The sequence below is a fragment of the Arvicanthis niloticus genome, chromosome 4, assembly GCF_011762505.2.
Source record: "Arvicanthis niloticus isolate mArvNil1 chromosome 4, mArvNil1.pat.X, whole genome shotgun sequence".
NCBI lineage: Eukaryota > Metazoa > Chordata > Mammalia > Rodentia > Muridae > Arvicanthis > Arvicanthis niloticus.
The window spans coordinates 42,320,604-42,342,310 of record NC_047661.1 but is presented as its reverse complement, the minus strand read 5'-3'; the positions used below and the strand labels follow the sequence as shown (position 1 = coordinate 42,342,310).

General features: G+C 39.6%; 1 pseudogene; it reads left to right on the top strand.

Annotated features, from left to right (window-relative positions):
- Nucleotides 1–329: 329 nt before the first annotated feature.
- LOC117707321 (igE-binding protein pseudogene) lies at nt 330–5,430 on the top strand (annotated as a pseudogene).
- The last annotated feature ends 16,277 nt before the right edge of the window (nt 5,431–21,707 follow it).

Below are 21,707 nucleotides of genomic sequence, written 5' to 3'. Positions count from 1 at the left end.
GAGAAACCGGGGATAAGCCATACCACCGCTGGTGCCACAGACGGGGGCCCTCCGCTTTTGCGGAGCAGGATTCAGAACCACAAGACGAGGTAAGCTCTGAAAGGCATGCATTTTTATCTTCAGCTAGCAGGAGCCCTTGAAGCCTTCGCTATTGTTCTGGTAGCACTCATTCTGTTCCTTTTGGTTTCATTCTGCTTCCACAAATATTCTTGTTAAACGGGACACTTTTAAAAAAGAAAATTGCAGCCATTGGGCGTGGTTAGTCGGACGTACATAAGCCGCAGTGCCCCTCCCTGTGTGTTCGCTCCTCTCGTACGTAAGAGGGCAGCATGGGAACTTCACATTCTGTGGTTACGGCTCTTCAATCACTCTTAAGGCAACATGAATTAAAAGTTCCCACCAAGACTTTGCAGAGGTTTGTAAAGGAAGTGGATCGCATAGCTCCCTGGTATATCTGCTCAGGGTCACTAACGCTCGCTTCCTGGGACAAACTGGAGGGTGATTTGCTTAGAGAACAGCAGAATGGGAAATTAATGCCTGGAACTAGACCACTGTGGAAGCTAGTTAGGTCATGTCTACTGGATGAGAAATGCAGTCCGGCTATAGCGACAGGCCAGGGGGTGCTAGAAGACCTTCAGAACAGCATGTCAGAATCAGAGTGGAATAAGAGATTGAGAGCTCGCAGAAAAAAGGAAAAAGGTATACCAGAAGCATCAGGCCCTTCCAAAGACTCACAGTCTATGGAAGAGAGAGATAAGGGGAAGCACACATATAAGTGAGAAATATACGGAGAAGAAAAATAGGGAGAGATATACCTTAGAAGAGAAAGGTAGGGAGGGAACCAAGGCTCCAGAAAGAAAACCCCTGTATCCGGTACAGGAACTGAAAGCCTTGAGAATTGATAATTGTGAGCCAGAGGAACTCAGCTCCTCTGAGGAGGAAATCTCAGATAAACAGACAGCCTACTATGATAAGCAGCTGCCGCTGCAAACTGGAAAAGCAGAAGAAAACAGGAAATAGGGACTGCACGGTTTCTCAGCCTGATGCACTCCCCCAACCCATTGTTTCCAGTGCCCCTCCACCTTATGTGGAGAAGCCTTATGTGGAGAAGCGCTGCTCAGATTCCTTCCTGTCAAAGGGAGATAAGAAAAAGTTATTGCAGGCCTTTCCGGTGTTTGAGGTTGCGGAAGGAGGTCGAGTCTATGCACCGGTAGAATATGGTCCCATTAAGGAACTTGCTGAATCAGTTAACAGATACGGAGTTGATGCTAATTTTACAGTAATGCAGCTTGAGAGACTTGCCACTATGGCTATGACTCCGAATGATTGGCAAAGTACAGTAAAAGCTGCTCTCCCTAATATGGGACAGTACATGGAATGGAAAGCCTTATGGCATGATGCTTCTCAAGTACAGGCAAGGGCCAATGCCAATACAGAAGGCAATCAAAGAGAGTGGACGTTTGAATTGTTAACAGGACAAGGACAGTATGTTAATGATCAAACAAATTACGATTGGGGAGCATAGGGCCAAATTTCAGCTGCTGTTATTAAAGCATGGAAGGCCCTCTCCAAGAAAGGTGAGGCCGGGGGACACCTAACAAAAATATTACAAGACCCCCAAGAGCCATTCTCAGACTTTGTGGCTAGGATGACAGAAACAGCAGGCAAAATTTTTGGAGACCCAGAGCGAGTCAAACCATTGATAGAACAACTGGTGTATGAAAATGCCTCACCAGAATGCAAGGCAGTCATTACCCCTAGAAGAAACAAAGGGTTAACAGACTGGATAAAGGTTTGCCGAGGACTTGGAGGCCCTCTTACTAATGCTGGCCTTGCAGCGGCTATCTTACAAAGCCAAAACCGCTCTAGTCCTGGCAGCCGTAAAGTCTGCTATAACTGTGGCAAACCAGGTCATTTGAAACGAGAATGTCGTGCTTCCACACAAAAAAGAACTCCAGGGCTTTGTACAAAATGCAGAAAAGGTTATCATTGGGCTAATGAGTGTCGCTCAGTTAGAGATATTCAGGGAAAGCTTATTCAACATGATTCCCCACCAGTGGGAAGAGATCAAAGTATTCCAAAAAACGGATTTCAGGGCCCCAGATCCCAGGGCCCCAAAAAATATGGGACACATATCAGCAACCAGAGGACACTTCTAGCCACAGAGCTACAAGAGGCTCCCCAGGATTGGACCTCTGCTCCACCTCCCGATTCTTATTAATGCCTCATATGGGTGTACAACTTATTACAGTTGATTTTAAAGGCCCCCTGCCTGAGGGAAGTGTTGGCCTCATTCTAGGTTGCTCCTCTCTTACCTTGAAAGGGCTTGTGGTTCATCCTGGTGTGATAGACCAAGATTATACTGGGGAACTTCAAGTTCTCTGTTCTTGTCCACAAGGTATATTTTCTATCTCTCCTGGAGATAGGATTGCTCAATTGGTTGTTTTTCCAAATTTACATAATTGTTTCCCGTCCACTGGGGTGTCTAGAGATGCCAAGGGACTTGGTTCTTCAGGAGCTGACTTTGCTCACTTGGTAGTTGACCTTAAAACTAGACCCACCTTACAATTAATGATAGAGGGAAAGAACTTTATCGGAATTCTGGACACAGGAGCTGACAGAATTATTATTGCCTCCAACTGGTGGCCTAAGGCATGGCCTGTTACACAATCATCCCACTCCTTACAAGGGTTGGGATATGAAGCCAGCCCTGCAGTCAGTTGACGCTCATTGACTTGGCAGGCACCAGAAGGTCAAACAGGAAGCTTTATACCTTATGTGCTTCCTCTCCCTGTTAATCTCTGGGGAAGAGACATCTTACAAGACCTAGGATTAACATTAACTAATGAGTATTCTCAACAAGCCATCGATATTATGAAAAAGATGGGATATAAGGAAGGAAAAGGCCTTGGCAGAAAAGAACAAGGAAGGTTAAGCCCAATCTCACAAGAGAGTAGTACAGGAAGACAAGGTTTGGGTTTTCCCTAGTTGCCATTGAGGGTTCTATGCCCATACCCTGGCTTACGGAGGAGACCATATGGGTTCCTCAATGACCCCTATCCTCTGAGAAATTAGAAGCTGCTACAAGGTTAATTAAAGAACAAGTACAGCTTGGTCATTTAGAGCCTTCTACCTCTCCTTGGAATACACCTATTTTTGTCATAAAAAAGAAGTCAGGTAAATGGAGACTTCTCCATGATTTAAGGGCCATAAATGCACAGATGCGGCTATTTGGCTCTGTACAACGAGGCCTACCTTTACTTTCTGCTTTACCTAAGCAATGGAGGATTATTATTATAGACATTAAAGATTGTTTTTTCTCCATTCCTTTATGCCCACAAGATAGACAAAGATTTGTATTTACCTTACCTGCTGTTAATCACTTTGAACCAGACAAAAGATATCAGTGGAAAGTTTTGCCTCAAGGCATGGCCAATAGCCCCACTATATGTCAGCTATATGTACAAATGGCCCTTGAGCCAATTAGGAAGCAATTTCCCTCTTTGTTACTGGCTCATTACATGGATGACATTCTCATGTGTCATAAGGAATTAGATATTTTGCAGACCTCATACCCTTTATTACTAAAAACCCTGGAACAATGGGGCCTGCATATTGCTACTGAGAAAGTTCAAATTTCAGAAATTGGCTCTTTTCTGGGGACAGTTATTTACCCAGAAAAAATAGTTCCTCAGAAATTAGAGATTCGCAGAGACCATTTACACACTTTGAATGATTTTCAAAAATTATTGGGTGATATAAATTGGTTGAGACCATTCTTTAAAATTCCCTCTGCTGAATTAAAACCTTTGTTTGATATTTTAGAAGGGGATGCTCATATTTCCTCACCAAGAGATTTAACACCGGCTGCAAGCCGTGCTCTACAAGTGGTAGAAAGTGCCTTACAAGATGCCCAGCTAAAACGCATAGATGAAACCAAAGCCTTTGACTTATGTGTTTTTAAAACTAGACACTTACCAACTGCTGTGTTATGGCAGGATGGGCCCTTGTTATGGGTTCATCCCAATGCCTCTCCTGCAAAGATTATTGAATGGTATCCAGATGCAGTTGCTCAGCTTGCCCTTCGTGGACTAAAAGCAGCCATTACCCATTTTGGAAGGGAACCTAGGGTTTTAATAGTGCCTTATACTGCCCATCAAGTCCAAATATTAACTGCTACCTCTGATGTTTGGGCAGTGTTGGTCACTTCCTTTAATGGTCAGATAGATAATCACTATCCCAAACATCCCATTTTACAATTTGCCTTAACTCAAGCTATTGTATTTCCACGCATTATATCTCAGGAACCACTCCTAGATGGAATGGTGGTCTATACAGATGGGTCAAAAACAGGAGTAGGTGCCTATGTGGTTAATAACAAAGTTACATCCGAACAATACCATGAAACTTCACCTCAAATTGTGGAATGTTTAGTGGTGTTAGAGGTTCTGGAAATTTTTCCAGGTCCCTTAAATATTGTTTCAGATTCCTGTTATGTGGTAAATGCAGTAAAAGTTTTAGAATTGGCTGGAATAATTAAGACATCCAGTAAACTCGTAAAAGTTTTTCAAAAGATTCAGTTTACCTTAGTTAATAGAAGATTCCCTATTTTTATTACACATATTAGGGCTCACTCAGGCCTACCGGGACCCATGTCCCGTGGAAATGACCTGGCAGATCGAGCCACAAAGTTGATTACAATTGCCCTTTCGCCAAAATTAGACTTGGCTAAAGACTTTCATAAAAGATTCCATGTGACAGCTGAGACGTTACGTCGTCGATTTAACATAACTAGAAAAGAGGCTAGAGATATAGTAACTCAATGTCAAAATTGCTGTCAATTCTTACCTGTGCCTCATGTTGGAATCAACCCTCGAGGAATCAGGCCACTACAGATCTGGCAAATGGATGTTACTCACATCCCATCCTTTGGCAAATTGCAATATTTACATGTTTCTATTGATACTTGTTCTGGAGTGATGTTTGCTTCTCCATTAGCCGGAGAAAAGGCAGCCCATGTTATTCAGCATTGTCTCGAAGCATGGAGTGCTTGGGGAAAGCCTAAGGTCCTTAAAACTGACAATGGACCAGCTTACACTTCTCAAAAATTTGGACAATTCTGTCGCCAAATGGGAGTGACTCATCTGAAGGGTCTCCCTTATAACCCTCAAGGACAAGGCATTGTAGAACGGGCTCATCGCACTCTCAAGTCTTATTTAATAAGACAAAGAGGGGGAGTCGAGGAAGCTCTACCCTCAGTGCCACGAGTAACAGTCTCTATAGCACTGTTCACTCTTAATTTTCTAAATGTGGACAGTCAAGGCCATACGGCGGCTGACCGTCATTGCTTAGAGCCTGACAGGCCAAAAGAAATGGTCAAATGGAAAGATGTCTTGACTGGTCAATGGAAAGGCCCGGATCCTATATTAATAAGATCCAGGGGAGCTATTTGTGTTTTTCCACAGGAAGAAGATAACCCGTTCTGGTTACCTGAGAGATTGACAAGAAAGATCCTAACACCTAGAAATGAACCGATGGATTCCTTGGAAGTTAATTCCAGTCCTCACGATGATTCTCCAGAATTGGGTTCCTAGTATATGGGGAGAATATCGTTGGGCTATTCTATCTGCTTTTCCAAAACCTATGCCGGTCAGACATAGTGCAGCAGTTTTTCCTAAATTCTTCACAACAAATAAGACTCTAGATCTGCCCTATATGCCATATGACCCTACAAGGGCCCCATTAGGCGAGACTCGCTCCTTGCCAGAACGAGGCTCTCTTTGTTTTCAAACATCTGAGAATGGAGACTGTATACCTCTCTCGAGGAGGGCTTTGGGATGGTTTTATGACCAGAGAAAATGGGCAAAAACGACAATTAAGAAAAACAATAAACATACTGAGTTCTCACAACCCTTTTGGCAATCAGCTATTTGGCTAAATGGGACATTTTTACCACCTAACTTCTCAGACGGGGAGTACCCCCATCAACCCAAAGTCTCCCCTCTTTGTAGCGTAGAAGATGAGGGAGGAATTCTGCCCTGGTCTGAATGTCAGTCCCGTATAACACGATGGGCAGATGCCAATAAGACTTTCTCTTTCTCACCCAACATGATGTTGGACCCCAAAGCTAATACGGTAATGAGAGAAGGCCCCTTCTTACAGGGCCATAGTATGAATCCTTTTCACAAATGGCTACTCTGTGGAATTAATGGTAGCTGTACTACTCTTAACTCCCTAGTATTTCTTCAAGGCGGGGCGGCTGGAAGGACATATTTCACGGGAATTATTAATGGAACCATGGTTAAACAGGAAGGTGATCGGGCTCCACAAGTAACAGATGTAACTCAGTTGATCACTGGAGTGAATAAAACTCTGATTAAGCAGACAGATTTTTTACCTACCCCTGTCTGTGTTTATCCTCCTTTCTTGTTTATTCTTTCAAATAATTCATTTATAGACTGCACCAATGAGACTTGTGAAATGTCTCTGTGCAGGGATGCCCGATGGGCGTCCAGAGCCATGGTTGCTAGAGTTCCACGATGGATTCCAGTTCCAGTGGAGACCCCCTCTACCTTGTCTCTATTCCGACAGAAAAGAGACTTTGGAATTACTGCAGCCATTGTAACGGCTATATCTCTTGCAGCCGCTGCTGCGACTGCTGCTGGAATTGCCATGGCCTCATCTGTACAAACAAGTACAACACTCAACCAGATATCAGCTACAGAGGCTATGAATACCCATGCATCTGCTACAGCCCAGTTAAAAGGCGGGCTGATGGTTGTTAACCAACGCCTTGATTTGGTGGAAGAGAGATTAGACATCCTCTTTCAATTGGCCCAATTGGGATGTGAAAGAAAACTTGGAGCGCTTTGCATTACTAGCGTACAGTATCAAAATTTTACTCGAGCTGCCAATTTGTCTAGAAAATTGTCTTTATATCTTACAGGAAACTGGTCTGAAGGATTTGAGGAAACCATGGAGTTATTGAGAGCAGCGATTGTGACCATCAACGCAACAAGAATTGACCTGTCGATGACTGAAGGACTTTACTCCTGGATCTCTTCAGCTTTTTCTTTCTTTAAAGAGTGGGTGGGAGTGGGCCTGTTTGGTGCAGCCCTGTGCTGTGGATTAGTGTTCATGCTTTGGTTGGTCTGTAAGCTTAAAGCTCAACAAAAACGTGACAAGGCTCTCATTACCCAAGCGCTTATGGCTATGGAGCAGGGAGCTAGTCCAGCAGTGTGGTTATCTATGCTGAGGAAAAACTGAATCCATATCTCCAAGTAGTGGTGAATAGTTGTCTTCTCTGTTTAGCCACGAACAGCCTTTGCACCCCATCGAGGCTTCGCCTCATTGCACTGGGATAGGTGTTCCTGGCCTTTATTGGGCTTCTAACATGAGCCTTAAAGAGTGCCTTATTATCAGTTGAGGTTGTCGAGTGGGCACTCGACAAGGAATGTTCCACGGACATGGATAGATTTCCTGAAAACATGCCTGATTGCATAAAGGTTTGATGCCATAGCCCCCTCCATGCACACAGACGGCCGCTGGGCACCATGGAGAGGAGGTCTCCTTTCCCCGAAAAAAGGCATTGGGATGGGTATGGGAAATAAACCCATTACAATATCCCCACTTGCACAGGGGATCAGGCCTCTGTTTTCCCTCACTGTACAGTTGCACTCAGTTACAACTGATTCACCCTACCCAATCAATAAAACAGAAAGGGGGAGATGTTATGAGCCGCGCCGGAGCTCAGGCTCCATTTGAGGGGGATGGAGCGCGCGAACTGGCAGCTAGGGAAGTGCAGAGAGGAAAACTTCAAGCTGCTGAGCTTGCTCAGGATACAGCCCACTTCCTCTCAGGCAGCTAGTTCCATACGATAAAGCGCTACGGTTAGAGACGCCAAACTCACGGCCCAAACCAGGGCAGGATACGAGCAAACTGGCTAACAGCCAATCGGGTATAAACACGACAAGCTAAGGGTTATATAAGCTGGCACCACAGACCCCCGCCTACCCCCGTCCCTTCTCTCCTCATTGATGAAATAAATATGGTTGTGGAAGGATCCTGACGCGCGTGTCGTCTTTCGCGGGCGAGAGCGTGCACGTGCGGGTTATAGGAAAGCCTTTGGGGTTGCTTGGCAAGAAGCTGACATGGGCCAAGGACAAGGAAAGAGGCTGCTTGACAGGAATATGACATTGGCCAAGAACAAGGAAGTAGGCTTCAAACAGGAATCTGACATTAGAGTAGAGCAAATAAGTAATTTCAGGTAGAAATCTAAATCGTGGCTACAACAAAGAAGTAATCTCAGGCAGGAATCTAAATATTAGGCCAGAACAAAGAAATAATTTCAAACAGGATTCTAAATTTTAGACTAGAACAAGGAAGTAGGCTTCAGACATGAAAATGACCTTGGGCTAGGATAGGGAAGTAGGCTCAGATACTTTGGTCATCCTGATAAGCCTTTAAAAACAGTGATCACGGGAGTGTTCATGTAACTGGGTTTAATGCCTTGCTTTTTCTTTGACTATTTGTGTTTATTGTATTGTGTTTATTGCTTGTTCCTCAACTATTTGCATCTATTGTATTGCTGGACCCTCAACCTAGAATTGACCTTATATGTATGTAATCAAAATGGTATAAAAGCATAAAGGAAGAGGGGGAGTAAAATAGGGGGCTCTAGGGAGGGAAAATGAGGAAAGAAATGATACCTGTACTGTAAATAAATAAAATATTCAATAAAAAAAGAAAAATAAAAAAATAAATAAATCTTCAGGATACAAAAAAAAGAAAAAAATTAACTAGGAATCTGGATTATTTTTCTATTTTAATGTAGCTAGCTTTATTTCTAGAAAGGCAATCCCAACTATCATGGCTCTATTCATAAATAGTTGTGTCTGTTTCAACAGACAAATAAATGAATGAGTGATTGGTACTATTCATACTGCATTCATTTCCTTTCCAAAAATCATAGTCTAATTCTCCCACCACATCTTATTTACATTATAAATTTCTTTCATGCAAAGTGAAAACAAAAATCAACTTTTCTCTAACTCAAATCCAAGGATGCTAAGGGTCTCACCTAAAATTATGAGGTGATTATATTTATTGTTTTATAAAATATGTCAGTAAAAACATTCATTCATTTCTTAGATACTTTTTTGCCTATACAGTTAATGTCTCATTTTTTTGTTTTCCTTTGTTTTTGATACATTTTTAAAATAAAATTTCAGTCCTCAAAAGCTGCATTGTTGAATCAGATGGATCTCTTGAAACTCCTGCATGAGCAGAACTACTTGCGTGGAAAAGGCAGACATAGAACATCTGTCAGCATGCAAAAGAACCCATAAATAGCATCCTATCTCTATGACAATGGACTGAAGATTACTGACCAGTTAAGTATCAACCATAAACACCAGTTTACAGAATTCCACAGATGTTAAAGTCACATGCCTTGATCTTGAGAAACTTAGCAATCTGCACTCTGAGCAGAATTCTGCTGTAATTCCCAATTGCTCTCCATTGAAAAGTAGGTGGGTGGGGGAAGTGAAATCAGCCCCTTGCATCCTTGGGAAAATTCACTGTGTAATACCACATGTTTTCTATTTCATATGACAATGCAGCCATTTCCCTTCAAGTACCAAACTGACATCATTTAATTATTCTAAATTAGGCTTTCACTCAAAACCCTGTTCATATTACCTCTTAGCAAAAGATCTACAGCAGCCATGGCAAGCATTTTTGAGTCCAGAAAAATGAAGGAATTGTTTTAGATATATTTTTGCCAGACTTTCTTAACAAGATTAAATTGAAATTTACAGTCAAGAGAGTATTTCTTGTGCTTTCTCCCACTGAACAAATGTCTAAATAATTATCTGCAGATTTGTATAAAAATGTGTAGAGAGCTAAATTGCCCTCAGTGCTACTTTAAATGAAAATGTATCCTGTGGTTCTTTTTGCATATTAGGAAATCTTAGAAAGAACTTTAAGGAACTTGAGCTCCAAATAGCTCCAAATAAAATCCTCCGAAGGGAAAAAAAACCCTCCCAAGCCAATGGGTTCACTTTAGTAGTCCATTCCTGAACCAGCATTAGCCTTTTAGAGTGTAACAGAACTGTTAGAAGAGAAATAATCAATTTGTTGAGGTATAAGCCAACATTCTGAAAGTACATGAAAGTAAGATAGTAATGAATTCAAGCCATTTGGCTTGCCATGATCTCTTCAATTCAGCATCAGAAATGGATGTCTACTTTTTGCTCCTTTGCTACCAAAAGTTAAAATATGTTTGAATATATGATCAAAATATACTGTATTAAAAATAAAGTGTATTAAAAAATAAGAGCTATATGACATTCAGATGACACTAACGTATTTAAATTATGCATAGAAGCCATGAAGAGAAATATGTCATCTCATTTAGTAGTGGAGACATTTAACATTTTTTTATTAGTTCTTTGAGAATTTCATAAGCATTTAATCAATTCCTTCCAACTATCTACTATGGCATCATGTGAACACTGCTGTGTACATCAGACTGAACTTTAATGACAGGTCAGTATTACCCAGATAAGCAGTAATCCACAAAATTTCCAACAACTTAACTTTACTATTAGAAGTAGAAGATGAAATTTTGGCAGGCCTACTTAGCCCAATTAACCCAGTGTAAATGTGTCAGGAAGTAAAACTGAAGATTTGACCACATATACCTATGTCTAAGTATGGTGCATGAGCTTTAGGAAAATACATCCTTCTATTATTTGGTGGATAAGACTCTGAATTATTGACAATATAGGTCTTAGACTTGTGTTCCACTTCTAGCCTTTGGCTAGATGTCTTTTAACCCTTTTAGTCCTTGGAGTAATTCTAATGATGAGAGCAAAGGAGAGCTTCTCAGAAGCTGGGGTCAAGACCTTCATTTGCAGGGATTATTACCAGCTCTGGGGGAGGTTTAGTGGGGAAACAATGAAAGTTGGATTTGCATATCATTTGTGAGTCTCAATAATTTCTCTCTTTAATGTTTCCATGGACAGTGTAGAAGGGACATCATATTCAAATGCTACCATTTCTAAGTTTGACATGTGTTGTAAAGTAAGGCATAAGCGTTTTGGGGTGTTTATGTTAGATTATATTCACAGCCATAACAAATTTGGTTCTAATGTCTCCTGTTTACGTTTTCTGTAACCATATCTGCATTCTCTTCATGTTACAGATTACTCTCTGTATTATACAAGAATAGAGTTACAATTTGGAACCTTAAACAGCCCCAAAAGTTTTCTAATTTCAATTACAATTTCTAAATTCCACAGGAACCAACTATGGGATGACATAGATTATGCTTGTGATACCCAGAGGAAAAGTATTGCCTTTAAAAATTGGTGGGGGAGGGGATCTTGGAGGGGTTGTGAGAAGGGGAAGAATATGATCCAAACATATTGTACTGAAAATACTTAAAGATAATATATAATATGATCAAAATCTATTATATTAAAAATACTTAAAAAGAAACATCATGAGGCCATTAATATAAGTTTTTAAATATGTTTGGAAATATGAATGTCCTTTCCATTTTACCAAAAAAAAAATTCTTCATAGGTGTGTGTATTCCATATAATGGTATAAACAGTCAAGCCAGAACCAAGAGAATGTTCATTTTCAGTTATGCTCACTGACTAGATTCTCAACTGATTGTTTCTGTCTCTCACAAACCCCAGTGTTGAGTTACAAAAAGTACCAAGGCCTTTCCCAGAAGGCTGCTAGAAACATATGGAATATCTTATCCTGAAATGTGGTTTTAATTTTATGGCATTGGCTTAAAGAAAACATGATTGTTTGACAATCCCACACTAGTTCCTCTTTGCCAGCACATCATGGCAATGTGCTATTGAGAAGAAGTGTAGATTGTTACCATCCATGAGCAAGAGAGGGGTAATGAAAGATATGTGTAAGCAGTATCATCAGCAAAATATGAACTTTAATAACTTCAATGTTAGGTTTTGTGATATAATCAGATAGACTTAGAGTCAATTCCAATTATTAAATAAAGAAAAATATATAGAATAATTATAACCTTGAATCACTTACATTTATATTATTTGCTCATAAATATAACCCAGATTTTCCATAAACAATAAAGCAATAACTACCAGATGATGCAAGGATAAAAAAAACTTTCAAAACATTTGCTTTGGATGTTAAAATAGCCTTTATATTATTTGTTCCCCATAAGCATTTTAATAAACATTTTAAAACATCCTAATTCAAGGTATCTTGAGCTCTGTACAGACACACTGCCCCTTTCTTTGTAACTCAACAGAAAAATCTGGCTGATGCCGGAAGATGTTAATGAATTATTATTTCCTCTTCCTTTTTTCTTCAATTCTAAAATGCCATATTTTATTAAATAAAATCAAACTGGCAGTTGTATGAACTAAACAATATTTTGGGTCTTTCCAGAAGACACAGCGGAGAAGTTGAGTTCTGTATAGGAATCCAAAGCTACTTTATGGAAATGATGCACTAGCTTTCTCATTTTCATGCATGTTTATAAACAGTCATACCTTGGGCCAGAAACACAATGTAATGTCTGCTTCTCTTCTTTCTAGCACTCCCCTGGGTTATACAGTAATTTTTACTGACAGCAAATTATCCCCACAATTTAAGTGGCTTGAAAAGGCAACATAAATGACCACCCAACCCTAGCTTAAATATTTTTTATGCTATTAGGAGTTACAAGATCAGATTATATGACATGTGTAATAGAATGGTACTATAATAGAAGAAATTACTGTATATGTCCTGCCAGAAGTGAAATATATTTTAACAAAAGGGGCTAACACTCTAGTTCTTAAAAAAAAAAAGTCTAATATAACACAATGTTACCTAGAGCCCTTATGCTGTATATTGGATCTCTAGAACAGTCTTACTTTATTTCTAGAACTATATGCCCTTTCATTGTCATCTCCTCTACCCACTCTCTGGACAATGGTTTTATTCTTTGTATTTGTTCTTTTACATATAGGAAGGATTCTATATATATGCAAGTTGGTATCCTCTTCCATTATAATTTTGGCTTGTTTCATTAGAATTAATGTCCTTCAGATTATTCCATGTTGTGGCAAATGGTTGGATATAATGTTTCATATAATGAGCATTATTTCATTTCACATACAACATCATCTTCATCTGTTCATGTATCAGCAAATCAGCCATTTTCATATCCCAGCTAATGTAAATCACAGAAGTGCAAATACTTTATATATGAAGTATTCATTTAATTCCCACTGGTATACATCATGAAGAAAGCCTGTTGACCTATATCTTGTACTACTTTAAAAATTGGTTTTAGTAGCCTCTGAACTGTTTTTTTTTTTTTTGTATGTCTTTGTTACTTTTTCATTAATGGTAAGATACCATAATAAAGGCAACTTATAAAAGAAAGCATTTAACTAGGCTAACAATATCACAGGATCAGAATCCATTATGGAGAAGCAAAGGCATGGTGGCAGGCAGGTGGAACAGCAGGCAAGGGTTCATGTCTCACAAGAAAAAGGCAGAGGGTACATTAGAAAAGGCACCAGTCTTCTGAAACCTTAAAGCCAAGCCCAGGAACATTCTTCAAAGCCATATATCATAGTTGTGTAGCAGTTTCTTTTGAGGTTAAAGCCTTTCATCATGGAGGGATAAAATGTTAAGACAGAAGCTATAAAAGAAAAGTAAAACAACAAGTTATTTTACCACACTATATTTGCAAAAAGGAGAAACAACAGGATATTCCAGGGGTAGTTGAAACACTCTATTTTGCAGGGAAGCTCCATTAAGGCAGGAAGTAAATAATTCAACATAGCTTCAGGAGGTCCCTGAAATTGATGAGATTAATTAGGCTCCTCCTTCTATAAGAGTATATAAGCAGTAAAGAGAGAAAACCAGATAGGCTGCCCATAGACCTTCTCTTCCCTTTCTAGTTCCCCAGATCCAATTCCCCAGTCTCATTCCCATCTCTGTAGCAGAGCATTCATGGCAATCTTGCTTGTCTCATTTCCTATGGATCTCACAGATCTTCTTCTTCTAACCTTCCTTCCCACAGTTGTTGCTTTGTCCTAGATGTTAACCCCAAAAGACACCTCCTCCTAACCCAAGGATAGCTTCTCCCAGGGTAACAAATAAGCTAAAGGAAGAACCACAACTCTCCTGCTGCTCCGGAGATCCAACAGCCCAGCCCCCTGTCTCATCTCCAGCTCTGTAGCAAGAAATCTGCTGTGGTCTCCATTCCTCTCTGACCTCATCCACAATAGATTGGAAAAAAAAAACCTTCTCTCCTAACCTTCTTTCCCCTGACACATCCCATTATCCCAACTTCCAACACCAGCAGGTATTCATTGGAAACATACCAGCTAAGCAGAAGAGGGAAAAGCCTCCAACTCCAGTAGGCATCCCTGTTAAACCACAAGCCACACCAGCCAGAAAACCAGGTAGGCTGCAGCAGACCTCATTTCCCTCTGCTCTCCAAGATCCAATCCTCCAGTCTTACTGCCAGCTCTGGAGCAGAGCACCTTTGGCAGCCTGCCCTGACCTCCTGCACCCATCTCATGTGTATCCCACAGATCTACCTCTTCTAACCTTCTTCCCATCCTATTGCTTTGTCCCAGACCTCAACCGCAGAAGGCACCTCCTACTAACCCAAGGACTGCTCCTATCTGGACAACAAGTAGGCTAAAGGAAGACCTGCGCCTTTCCAACTGTTCCTGAGATTCAATCCCCCAGTCTCATCTATAGCAGGACACCTGCTGTAGTCTCCATTTCCTCTCTGACCACATCTCCAAGCAATCAGAACGAACTTTCCTCCAACCTTCCTTCTCCAACTCATCCCAGTATCCTAGCCTCAAACAACAACAGGCATTCCCTGTGAACACACTAGCCAAGCAGGCTATACACAACTACCACACTCTCTAAATACCCATAAAGGAAACAGAAACCAAGGAACAAAATACTCACCCAACAAAGACAGATCCAGAAATCAGCACCTAGACCTATAATCATCTCAAACCCAGATACACAGAAGTAAAAACCCAATCAATAATTCCAGGACAATATGATCCCACTAAAGCAGCAGAACTTTAATAACACAGCTTAGACACAGGACTGAAAGCAACTTTATGAACTTAAAAGTAACTATTTGAAGATGATAGAGGTCTTCAAAGAGGAAATGAATAAATCCCTTTTTTAAAAATCTAGAAAAAACAAACAAACAAATATTTAGAACAAATGATTAAATCCCCTAAAGAAATCCCTTCAAAACCCCTCAAACAATACATTTGAAGGAAATAAATCAAACTGTTCAAGACCTAAAAATGGAATCAACAATGAAACACAAACTTTAGGAACTCTGGAAGTAAAAAAAATAAAAATTAGAACAGGAACTATAGGGAAAAGCTTTACCAACAGAATACAGGAGATGGAAGAGAGGTATACTAGTCAAAGAAAATTTTAATCTAAAAAAAAAAATTCCTGACACAAAACATCCAGGAAATCTGAGACACCGTGAAAAAAATCAAACCTAAAACTACAAGAAATAGAGGAGGGAGAGGAATCCAGCTCAAGGCACCAGAAAATATTTTCAACAAAATCACAGAAGAAAGATGTCCTAAACTAAAGAAAGAGAAGCCTATGCCTATACAGGTACAAAAACCTTTTAGGGCACCAAATAGATTGAACTAGAAAAGAAAGTTTCCTTGGTATATAATAATCAAAACACTAAACATATAGAACAAGGAAAGAATATTTAAAACTTCAAGGGCAACAAAAGAAAAAGCGTATAATGGTAGACCTATTAGAATTACCTGAATTCTCAATGGAGACGGGCCTAAAGATATACTACAGACTCAAAGAGACCACAGATGACAAGACTACTACAGACCCTGTAAACTTTTCAATCACCACACATGGAGAAAACCAGATGTCCCATGATAAAGTCGAATTTAAACAATATTTATCTACAAATCCAGCCCTACAAAAGGTGCTAGAAGAGAAACTCCAACCTAAGGATTATATATGACTGAAGCTGTAGAAGTATTTCTTTTATTAAGTTGTGCTTGGGGCATAGATATTAAGAATTTAAATGTCATCCTGGTAGGTTTGTAGGTTTTTTTCCTTGATGAGTATGTAGTTTCCTTCTCTGTCTCTTTTAATTAGTTTTGGTTTGAAATGAAGTTAAATACACCCATGAAAACACAGGAGATAAATAATCTCATACCAGCAAAATCAAAGAAGGGAAACACACACATGCACACATACCACCACCTTCATAACCACCACCATCAAAATAACATGAGTCAATAATCATTGGCTATTGGTATTTCTCAATATCAATGGTCTCAATTCACCAAGCAAAAGACAGACTAACATAATGGATGTGAAAACAGGATCCATCCTTCTGTGGCATCCAAGAGACACACCTCAACATTGAGGATATACTTTACCAGGTTGAAGGGTTGGAAAAATATTCAATCAAATAGGACTAAACAGCAAGCTGGCATAACTACTTTAATAGCTAACAAAATAGACTTCAGAGCAAAACTAATTCAAAGAAACAGGGAAGAACACTACATACACATCAAGGGAAAAAATCTACTAAGATGACATTTCAATTCTTATTATCGTTACCCCAAGCAAAAGGGCACCCAAGTTTGTAAAACACTACTACACTTTGTACCACATATTGACTCTCAAATACTGATAGTGGAAGACTTTAACACTTCACTGTCACCAACAGATAGGTCACTGAGACAAAAACTAAACAAAAAATAGTGGAACTAACAAATGTTATGAACCAAATGGACTTAATGAATATTTACAGAACATTTCACCAAAACACAAAGGAAGATACCTTCTTGTCAACACCGCATGGAATTTTCTCCAAAATTGACCACATACTCAGACACAAAACAGTTCTCAACAGATATAAGAAAATTAGAAATAAACTTTTCTGCTTAATCCTTCCCCCAAGTCTTCCATAAGATTTCCAAAGTTCTGTATAGTGTTTGGCTGTGGGTCTCTGCAACTTTTTCAGCCAGCTGCTAAGTGAAGCCTCTTGAGGACAGTTATGTGAGTCTCCTGTCTACAAGTATAAGTTACTAGTGTAAGGAATTGGTTCTTGGCCCTGGAATAAGTCTCAATTTGGGCCAGTTATTGGTTAACCATTCCCTCAGTCTCTGCTCCATCTCCTGTCCCTGAATTTCTTGTAGACAGGATAAGGGGTCCAAAGTTTTATGGGTGGGTTGGTGTTCTACTATTGCTCTACTGGTGTTCCAGCCTGGCTACCTAAAGTGGCCTCTTCAGGTTCCATATCCCCAATGCTGTGACTCACAGCTAAAGTCATCCCCATTGATTCTCGGATGTCTTCTCTATTAGAAGTGACCTTGTTGGAGTAAGTGTGGCTTTGTTGGAGGAAGTGTGTCATCACTAGGTGAGGAGGCTTTGGGGTTTCAGAAGTTCAAGTCAGGCCTAGTGTCTCACTGTGTCTTTCTGAGACCTGCAGATCCAGATGTAGAGCTCTCAGTTACTTCTCCTGCACCATGGCATCCTGTATGCCATCATGCTTCCTGCCATGAGTATAATGCACTAAAGCTCTAAACTAAGCCAGTTCTGATTAAATGTTCTCCTTTATAAGAGGTGCCTTGGTCATGGTGTCTCTTGACAGCAATAAAACCTGAACTAAGACAAATAGTAACTCTGAATATTAATAGTCTCAACTCTCCTAATCAAAAAGTCAATACTAGCTAACTGGATCAGAAAGCAGGATTCCTACCCCCCTTTTTTTACTTTTATTTTTTATTTTATTATTTTTGTTTGTTTTAATATCTACAAGAGATAAACCTAACTCTCAAAGATAGGTACTTCCTTAGAATGAAATATTGGGAAAATATGTTTCAAGAAAATGGGTTCAGGAAGCAATCAGACATTACTGTTCTCATGACTGATAAAACAGGCTTCAAAACAAACTAATCAAAAGAGAAATAGTGTCACGTAAGTATGACAATCAGAACAATCTGCTAATAAGGACACTACAATTCTAAACATAGATGCACCAAATTAAAGTGCACCCAACTTCACAAAACAGCTACTAGTCGACATTAAGAAAAAAAAAATCTCCCAACCCCCAATACAGTAACAGTAAGTGACTTCAAGACCCTAATTTCACCAATAAATATATCATCCAGATTTTTTAAAAACAACAATGAAATATTGGTGCTAAACATCTTACATCAAATTAACTCAACAACTACTCTCTACCAACACTACAGAATCCTCAGAAGAGCCTCCCAGCCCTACAGAGCATATTGTTAGTTACCCGTGAAAAAAATTCTAAAATAAAGGTTGAACTCAGTACCAAAATTAACTTCAGAAAACGCACAAGTGCTTAAAGATTGAGCAATATACTCCTGAAAACTGGATGCACATTTGACAGGCCTAACAGAGAAATTTAAAGAGCTGCATACCTCAAAAAGAAGGCTTGATTGCTCTTCCAGATGGTTCTGGGTCAGTTCAAGTCACCAAATGCTGATTCACAATCATCAGGAACTTCAAGCCCAGGAGGATCCAGCTCCCTCTTCTGCTCTCCAAAAATACCAGGCATACATTCAAAGAAAACACTCACACACTAAATAAATGAATGAATGAATAGGTAATAAATAAATATTTTAAAAATCATGAAAAGTAAGTAATAACAATGAAGCACCTTAATAGTCTAGAAATACAAGAACAAAATGAACCTAAAGTAGTAGAAGGGAAGAAATAATAAAAAGCAAAGTAGAAATTAATGAAAAGAAAACAAAAATTAATAATATAAGAAATCAATGAATCAAAGTATTGGTTCTATAAAAATAAAAACATCCCCCACAATTCCCAAGAGCAAGAAATAATCAAACGAACCCATTCATTACTCAAAAATCAAATATATAAACAAAAAGGGGCAGTTATGGGGTAAGCACACAGAAGCAACTTGCTAAAGCAGCTTACACTTTAAATTTTAACATTGTTCCTCTCAACTTGCCTTCCTAACACCTATAGAAAAACATTATAAGAAATAAGAAGCTTTACTGAAACCCATTGTTTACATAAACTCCCTCAAAGATCCAACCAGTGTCTGGGTCCTTGATGGTTTGAATGTAAATGGCTGGTCCATATGTTTGAATACTTGATCCAGTTGGCAGAACTCTGCTGTAAGAATTGATAGGTATACCTGTTGAAGGAGGTATGACCCTGGGAATGGGCTTTAAAAAGGTTTCAAAACCACACACCATTCCCAGTAAGATTTCTCCTGTCCTCTCCTGTCCTCTCCTGTCCTGTCCTCTCCTCTCTTCTGTCCTCTCTCTCCTCCATCCTACCTCTTTCCTACTACTCCCTTCTTTCCTCTCCCCACTCCTCTGGGTCTTCTTTTTTTTCTGTGTGTCTCTCTGTGTCATCTTTTCTCACTGACTCTGTGTCTTCTGGTCTCTCTCTGTCTCTCTCTCTCTGTCTCTCTCTCTCTGTCTCTCTCTCTCTGTCTCTCTCTCTGTCTCTCTCTCTCTCTCTCTCTCTCTCTCTCTCTCTCTCTCTCTCTCTGCTCCCTACCATCATGGTCATGGATTCTAATGCCTTCTGAAACCACAAGCCCTCAAGTCAAATGCTCTCTTTCATTTATAGGTTGCCTTAGTCATGGTGTCTCTTCATCACACTAGAAAGGTATCAAAGTCAGTCCTGATCCACGCATTACTTGGGGCTGAGACTCTGGATCTGTGCTTTCTCCTAGATTCCAGTGAAACTGGTAAAGCTATGCTATGAGATGGTAATCAGAAAACAAAGAGAGACCCTCCCCTGAATTCCAACAATATGTCAATTAACTCAACATCTGGGGTGAGCTACAAGAGACAACATAGATATTGTTAATAACTTCAGTGCCCAAACTGCTGGCCAATATGGAGAGACGTAAGAATCTTGATCAGTGCAGTCTATTGCATTCTCAAGAATACTGGGTCTGAAAAATTTAACCTAAAAAGCTGCTTTTGTTGTTCTTGATGTTGTTATGATTGCTGCAATCTCTTTCAATTCCAATAAGGAGTAAGCATCCCATTAATTTGTCTCCTCTTTTCAGTACCACCCTGCCTTTGCTGTCTTTTTTCAAAGACTCACTGAAACCAAAGTGATATAGATTAACGGCATTCTTCTAACCACTGCCAGCTGACTGACGGTGACCACCTCGAGGTTCAAGCTCATTATTAATGAAACAGAAATAGATAGGTGTGGGTATGGAGAGCAGGTATACACCCCGCATGAATGAACATTTATGAAATGACTGAGATTAGTTAACCCATCTCTTCCTGGTTTGCTGATACAGTAAATAAGCTGAGTTTCTGAACTGCTGCTGATGTGTCTCCATCAGAGGTCAGAGCCCATCTGATCCTAGTTTTCCCTGTATTAGTGTTCATTGTTTCTTCATTCCTTGTTGCCCCATTAGGAAATCCTAAGCCATGAAGGGCATGAATCCTGGAACGACTTTTCTAAGAAATGCCACGTGTACCTTGCATTTCAATGTTTCACGCCACCTGTAACCAAGACATATGGTGCACATTTTATAATCATAATAAGCTTTGAAATAATGTATAATTTTGTACTCACTCTGCTCCATGCTAAGCATTCCATCTACCTGAGGGACACCCAAGTATTTGAAAAGTGGTGATTTATAATCTTCTTTGTTCTGTGACTATAAAAGTTTCATAAAAGTGCAGCTATGTTGGAACATGGAATTTGGGGTGACCTGAATCTGTGTTCCTGAGTCATTTTCACTCATATATGTCCCCAAAATAAATGAACTCTTATCAACTTTGAGGTAAGAGCTGTGTGTTTGTACAGCATGCCTATGGATTCCCACCTTTCTACTTCCTGTAATTAGTATATGGTAGAAAAAGTTGATTTATGTGATTCTTCCAACACCAGAGTTTTCGATTATTTCAGCCCCCAAGCCTGGGGTTTCTTTGACTGAGTCTACTTGATTTGGAAGATCTCAGTGGTTAGGATTTGCAGTCATGATGTTCATACATCAGGCTAAGCTGAAAAATATGGCAAGAGAAACATCAAATGTCATATGCTTGGGAATTTAAGTGTTGGGAGATTTCAAAGAAACAAATACCTACTCAAAATAGTTAATAAGTCCTATGCTTCTATTCTGATTTTGGATAATGTTCCCTAACATTCATCAATTTAATTTGAAATGAATAACTTTTATCTGTTCTTATCTTGATCAGTCTCAGTGACTTCATCCTTCCCAAGTCATGTTTTCATATCCATAAGGTTGGGTCTCATTCAACCACATGTTTATCATTTAGGATCTGCATTTTTTTTTGATGCAAAATGATTTATACTTCCAGAGCACTGAAATTGGATTGAATCATCTTACAATGGCCAGAACTAAATGTTTCTGTGCTAAACAGAGAATGACAAGGCTATATAGTTCTTTTTTATGTGGACAGCAGCATTTTAATCATTCTTATGACAGAATGTCAGCGTGGAGCTTTTGCTGGGGGATGGGCTTCTCCTTGGCAGGATTCTCTTGGAACACTGCACAAAGAAATTGCAAATTATGAAATGCTCATGATTCATCCAGAATGTGACTTTTGAGTCTTGAACATGACGTTTTTAAAGTACATTTGGCTGTTTAGACCTCAACTTTGAGGTGA